This window comes from Serinus canaria, chromosome 18 (assembly GCF_022539315.1).
Source record: "Serinus canaria isolate serCan28SL12 chromosome 18, serCan2020, whole genome shotgun sequence".
NCBI lineage: Eukaryota > Metazoa > Chordata > Aves > Passeriformes > Fringillidae > Serinus > Serinus canaria.
The window spans coordinates 2,336,699-2,343,410 of NC_066331.1; positions in this window are offsets into that span (position 1 = coordinate 2,336,699).

Sequence of the window (6,712 nt, forward strand, 5' to 3'; positions counted from 1 at the left end):
TGGTTATAGAACAGTTCCTTCTGTAATTCAAAACTACTGGAAGTTTCTGAACACCACAAAAATTTATCTGCATTCCCACCTATACATTTCTTTCTCAGCTTTTTACCTCCCCTTTTTTCTTTACAAGCTGCCTGCTAGTGTCACATCTCACTCCTTGTTTGGACAAGTCCTGGTGCTGTTTTGGGATAGATCCCATCTGGAACAAAGCTCTGCCCCTGTGTAAAACCTGTTCTGCAACGTCCTCTTTCTTAGGGAAACAAGTATTCCCCTGTGCTTGATGCAATCCCTGCTGGAGTCCCGGAGCCAGGAGGAGGGGAACAGACCCAGCTTGCAGGAGGAGTCTTGTGAAGCCACTGGACACAGCTTCCCCCAGTGAGTCAGCACTGGTTATCTCTCAAAGTTAAATCACACTTCTCAAAGTTAAACCTCACTTCCGTGAGCTGATGCTCCTACATCCCCACGCGTTAATTCTCACACCGCCGAAGACGTAAGGGAAATTAAAAACAAACAAAGCCCTGTTCCATTTGGTCTGGTCTGAATTAAAGTCAGATCCTGGTCTTAACCATCTAATTAAACGTTCCTGAGTAAATAACTGGCATTACCGTCAGCACTATTCCCACAACTTTGATTTCAAACTACTTCATGCATGGGTTTCTCATGGAGCAATCTGCTGCCCAGGGCTGTGGCTGCTGGAGAGCACAGGAGAGCTCAGGGGGAAGGAGGGTGTGAGCCAAGGTGGGAAATAAGAGCACAGACGTCACCCACCCCTGCTGTGTGCGTGGAACAGAAAGAGCTGCTTGAAAGGTCAGTGACAGCCAAATTAACAATGACAGCCAAATTAACAGTGGGGAGCTGGGGTGCTGCACAGGGGCTGCACTGCCAGGGGCTTCTACTGAAGGTACCACCCAACTCAGGACCATGTTCTGTGAGCAGAGTCCTGGAGCAGCCTCTGGGATTGAAACCAAACGAATCAAATGAGTGGCAGATTGAAGCAGCCAGTGGTTTTGTCACACACACACAGATTTAGGTGCTAAATCAGGCATGCCCATCACCCATGAGGTAAAAATGGGGTTTCAAAGGGGTAGAGCACAACCTGGAACACTCCCGACCAGTGACTGCAGCATGTGTGCTGTCTCAGGGTGGAGTAAATGGGGAAAGAAGAAGTTTTAGTGGCACAGAAAGGTTTCATCCAGAAACAGAAGCTGCCATTATCCCAAACAGCCCTGAAATCTACATCAGAAAATCAGGAATTAAAACCTGCGAGCTCTCTGTGGACCATGAGGTGTTCATGAGCTCACACTGTATCCTTTGGGCATGGCTCCTTGTATTTTGTTTAAGCTTTAACTGCACTGAAAATAACCCTCTCTTACTGCTGCACACCTTGGCTCACAGCACCACACAGTGATTCACAGGAAGATCCATAGATTAGAAACCCAAACACTCAAAAATATATTCTTTTTAACAATATTGAGGACGTCTGGGTTCCAGGTCAAACTCTGGATGCTGACAGCTTTCAGTGTGATACTTCAGTGTCCCTGCATGCAGGGACAGAAGGCAGAAGGACACTTGTTCCTCAGCAATGCAGTGTTTCCAGGGAGTCTGAGCCTCTGGATGAGTATTACAGTGTAAAATCTGTAATGTTGCCACATGAAAGTGATAAAGAAACAGAGCAAGGAATTGATCTGATCCAAAAAGAGCCTGAAAGACAGTGCTTGAACCTCCTGCTGTCAGCCCAGCATGAGTCATGGGCTCAGAACCCCCGTGGACCCTGAGAGGTGGTGTGTGCAGGAGGTGGTGTGTGCAGCCTTCGGTCTGCCTGACGTCAGCTGTGTCAAACAGTCCCCAGTGCAGAACCAGTTTGCTATGGGCAGATCCCAAACCATTTCCATATGTTACTTTGAAGAAGAAAATGACTGCTAAGACTCAAAACAGAGGAAGCAAGTGCCAAGAAGAAAATGCCCTGAAGTGGCCAGATCTAACAGATAGACCACTGGGGGAATCCATCTCCATCTGCCAGACGTGCCTGCTGCAGCACAGCCCTTCAGACTCCCAGTGTGGCTCCCAGCTGGAAGGCTCCCAACACCCAAGGGGCAACACTGGGAACATTTCACCTCCTGAGTCAGTGCTGACGAGCTCAGCGTGAGGGAGGCTGTGATTAGCAGAGCTCTGTCACACACAGCTCTCCTGTGTTGGCTGAACCACAGGCTCCACATTTTAAAAAAGCCAGGATACCCTGGTTGAATTCTGACATTGATAATGGTGCTCTTCCTGCCACCCAGCCAGGCTGAACTTGAACTCAGCAGTCTCTTTTCTAACGTAGGGAGTTCTGTCCTAGACCAGGGATTAACCTCCACCTCAACAGCAGGCCAAGAAGTCTTTAAGCAGCCTCCTGACAATATTTATTGGGAACTCCTTGCTCAGGTGTCTCTGCACTTCAAGGACTCTCCTCAGCTCCAGTGAGGACAGGCATTAATGCAGTGGGAAACAGTTCTAGGTCTGCCCCACAAGACCCGGGAGATAGAAAACAGCACCTGAAGTAGGGCAAAAAAAGGCTCTTGCCTCCAGAGAGAAAGAAGGAGATGGGAGAGCAGCAGGTCTGTGCCTCCTGCAGTTTGGATGTCAGCAGGCTTGTTCTGCATCATTAACTTTATACAACCTCTGGGCAGCCTCAGCAGTTCATGAACTGCCCAAGCATCTGCAAATGTGATTCTTGACTTTGAGATCTCTCTGACACAAACCAAATTAAAGAGCACTGAGATAGTGTGCAGCTACTGCCCACTTCTTTTCCGGGAATGCCTGTGAAATACTCCCAGTGTTTCTTTTGTAACAGAATGTAAATACCCCCATTGAAAAGAATGCTCAGTTCTTGTGCTTTTTAACACAGTCTGGGGAGAGCTCCCTCTCCCAGTATCATCTGGGACACAGTTCTCCTGCAAGATAAATGCACACATAAAAGCATTCAAAGCATTTGAATTTGCTTATGTGCTTTTCTCTGAAAGCAGGTGGCAAAGTAAACACATTGGTCAGATCCACTCTCCTTGGTCTGGACTGACATCCAAACAATGTCTGGACCAACATCTAACAAACTGGCTACAGAATCGAGCCATTTCTGCAAGTTGCTGCCTCCCTCCCCCCAAGATAATAGAGCATTTTCCCAGATGGAAGGAACCCACTTGAAAAACAAAAGGTCTTTGAAATGTCAGCTCAGGCTTGCTTGGCCCGCGCTGTGTGCCCACAGGAAAACGATAGAGCCTTTTTTCATTCTCCAGCTGTAACACTTACATCTGAAGCAGCAAGATGATTAAGAATTGCAGCTCTAGATCCCTGCTGTCCTACTGATTTCCAGCCTCTCCTGTGGAAGTCATTTAGCCTCACTCTATCTCCAGCACAATGAGGATAAAAGCACTTTCTGGGCTGAGCATGGATCCAAGCTCATGAGAGGTTTGGATGCTCCAGTAATGGGGATCAGTAATTGAACTGCTTTAACAAGCCTCAAGCCAGGCACAGGAGAACTGATCCAGTGTGGCTGGCAAAAGAAGTCAGGGCATGGCATCCACATGGATGGAGGCTCCCTTGGCTCTGTGGGCACCACAGAGTGCTGTGGGCAGTGTAGGTGCTGCCCTGCATTCTCTGTTTGAACTCTGCTATTAATGCATTTATTACACCAATGTTTTGTGGCACTTCTCCTCCAAACCCCTCCTTGTCTCCTCTAGCATGGAAGAGGAGAAAGTCCCCCAGGTGATAAATCTTCCATGGTAAGAGCTTGGGCAGTGAGCCTGCTTCTCCCAAAGTTCTCCCTCCCAGCTGCTCCCTGCTCTGCTCACTCCAGGCCATGTGGGAACCCAACGTTCCTCTGGCTGTCAGGACCTTCTTGTGTTCCCAGTCTCCCTTTCACAATGCAGCTTGTTCTGATCTCTCACGTCAGAACATTTTTTGATCTTTAGATAATTACAGAGGAGTTACAATTCATGCTGTATCCAAGAGTTAAAGGGAAGGGAAAAGTTTCTCTCTCCCAGTTTTAACCGCTTTGCTCTCTGTGGTACAAATCTCATGATTCTCAGCTGAAAACACTCCAAGACTCAAGAGTCTAGTGTGCACCCCAGAGAGCCAGGAAGATGAGCCACCCTTGGCCTGTGTCACTCCTGTGAGCAGTGTCAGGCCCCCAGGGAGATAATCCATGAGCAGGGCAAGTGTGATGGCCTAATGCTACTTAGGGAAATGGAGCATTTCCAGAGTGAGGACAGGATAAAGAGCATTAATCCATCTTCCAAAGAAATGCAACATCCAGTTATGAGCTCTCCACTCCACATTAGAACCCGTCCAGACAATTTAGCAAGACCAGTTAGTCTGCTGGTGACTCTTGCAAATGTGTTCTGTCTGTTGTTTTTTACTTTCCCACATTTTTATATTTAATACAGGAATCACAATATTAAAAAAAGGCTTTGAATGATGACATCTGGGGTACCTGCATCTTGTGATCAGGATTCTTCCAAACTCAGAATGGCCTCTGGCAACCAATTCAGCTCTCTGCTTTCTTCTCACTTTTTCATTGCACAAGAGGAAAAATCTTCTTATCTGCCCTGGTAGATATCTGCCCAGAAACAATGAGTAAACTCATCAATGCATGAGGAGAGTGCAGGTAGAAATTCCACTTTCCCTTCTCTATCATTCCATTAGCAGGGCTGCTCCACCCTCTCTGATGTCAGTGCTTCTTCCTGCAGTGGAGGGACAGGGAACCCATTGGATACTCCAAGGAGCAGGTTCAACAAACCCGGTGTAACCCACTGGATAATCCAAGGAGCAGGATTTAGCAAACCCGGTGTAACCCACTGGATAATCCAAGGAGCAGGATTGAACAAACCTAGTGTAACCCATGGGATACTCCAAGGAGACGGATTTAGCAAGCCTGGTGTAACCCATTGGATAGTCCAGAGAGCAGGATTTAACAAGCACTGTGTAACCCACTGGATAATCCAAGGAGCAGGATTGAACAAACCTAGTGTAACCCATGGGATACTCCAAGGAGACGGATTTAGCAAGCCTGGTGTAACCCACTGGATAGTCCAAGGAGCAGGATTGAACAAACCTAGTGTAACCCATGGGATACTCCAAAGAGCAGGACTGAACAAGCCTGGTGTAACCCATTGGATACTCCAAGGAGCAAGATCTAACAAACCCAGTGTAACCCCTTGGATAATCTAAGGAGCAGGATTTAACAAACGCGGTGTAACCCACGGGATACTCCAAGGAGCAGGATTGAACAAACCCAGTGTAACCCATGGGATACTCCAAAGAGCAGGATTTAAGGAGCCCGGTGTGGAGGCACCGCCGTGTGCGGTGCGACGCTGGCCCGGCTGTGTGCAGCCTGCTCGGGGCACCAGATGGCAGCATTTATTGTCTGTCTGAGAGCCTAAAGCAGCCACCACTGGCACTTCAGTGCTCGACTCTTGGTGTATTCAAGCTCCTAAAGGTCGGGATGCAGCCCCTTCTTCCTCCTCCACCTGCTCGATACTCTTGGGAAGGGTGACAAAAAAGAGCAAAGCAATGTCTGTGCCACATCTTCCCGCTCCTTCCACATGAAAACGTGGCTTCCTTGCTCTTGGAAATGCTTCCTCACCTTATTACACATTCACCTTTTGCCTGTTTTTTCCCTGCAAGGCTGTAGTGCCTGAACAGGCTTCTGGTTATCAGGAATTCCAGTGAAGGATGTAAAGATATTTAACAGGTTTAGCTCTGCCAAGACCTTTTTATTTTCCTGTAGCAGATTTCAAATACCAGACCTATCAGTGGGAGCAGGCTTTATCTGAGAGGGAAGAACTTAGCTGGAATTTAAACTCTGAGCCTTGGAAAAGCCTGAAAGCTCTCAAAACCCTTCCCATATGGAATGGCAGCACACAAGATGCCATGGCTGGGAGAGGCCCTTCTGGGCACAGCACTGGTTTCCCAGCTTCTTCACCTCTGTTTCCTCTTTAAGGCTTCAGTACAAACACCCAGGGTGGAGATCACAAACCAACATCCCTCACATCATGCTTTCTGCACTGGAAAACATTTAAGATCAAATGGTCACACTCTGGACTGGGTTTGGAGTTAATGACTGAGTTGAGGTTGTTACTGTCAGTAGTTACTGCAGTCACAGGATTGTCAGGAAAGGGAGGCCAATTCCTGATATATTCTTCCCAGCAAACACATGCATCAGCACAAGGACTCTCCTTCTGGTGCCTGGCAGGGCTCTCTGCTGGCCTTGCCAGACCATTTTCCCCAGGTGTGACAAACACTGAGATCCCAGGAAATATCTTGGGATTTAACTACTACCCTAATTGTCACCTCCCTCCAAAGCTGTATTCCTGAAAAATCACTTCAGCTATTTCTTTATGTTTGAGGCACCTCATCTCTTTACCAGAAATGATGCCTTGTGCAGGCTGAGCTGGAGCAGAGGCTGGGCAGAGTCCCAGAACAAAGCAGGGATTGATTCCAAGGATCTCCTCCATGGATCCACCTTGGGCAGCACCAGAGCCCAGCCAGGGCTGCCCCCAAGATGACCCAAAATGGCCCCAAAATGCCCGGCCGGGCACGGGGTCTCTCCCTGGGATCAGCTCTGCTCCATTCCCACCTTGCAGTTCATTGTCCCAGCCCAGCTTTGGCCCAGCCAGTCCCACCCTGCTTGTTTTTCTCTCTCCAGCCCACGGGGTTTGTGCTCCTGGCCTGAGATTGG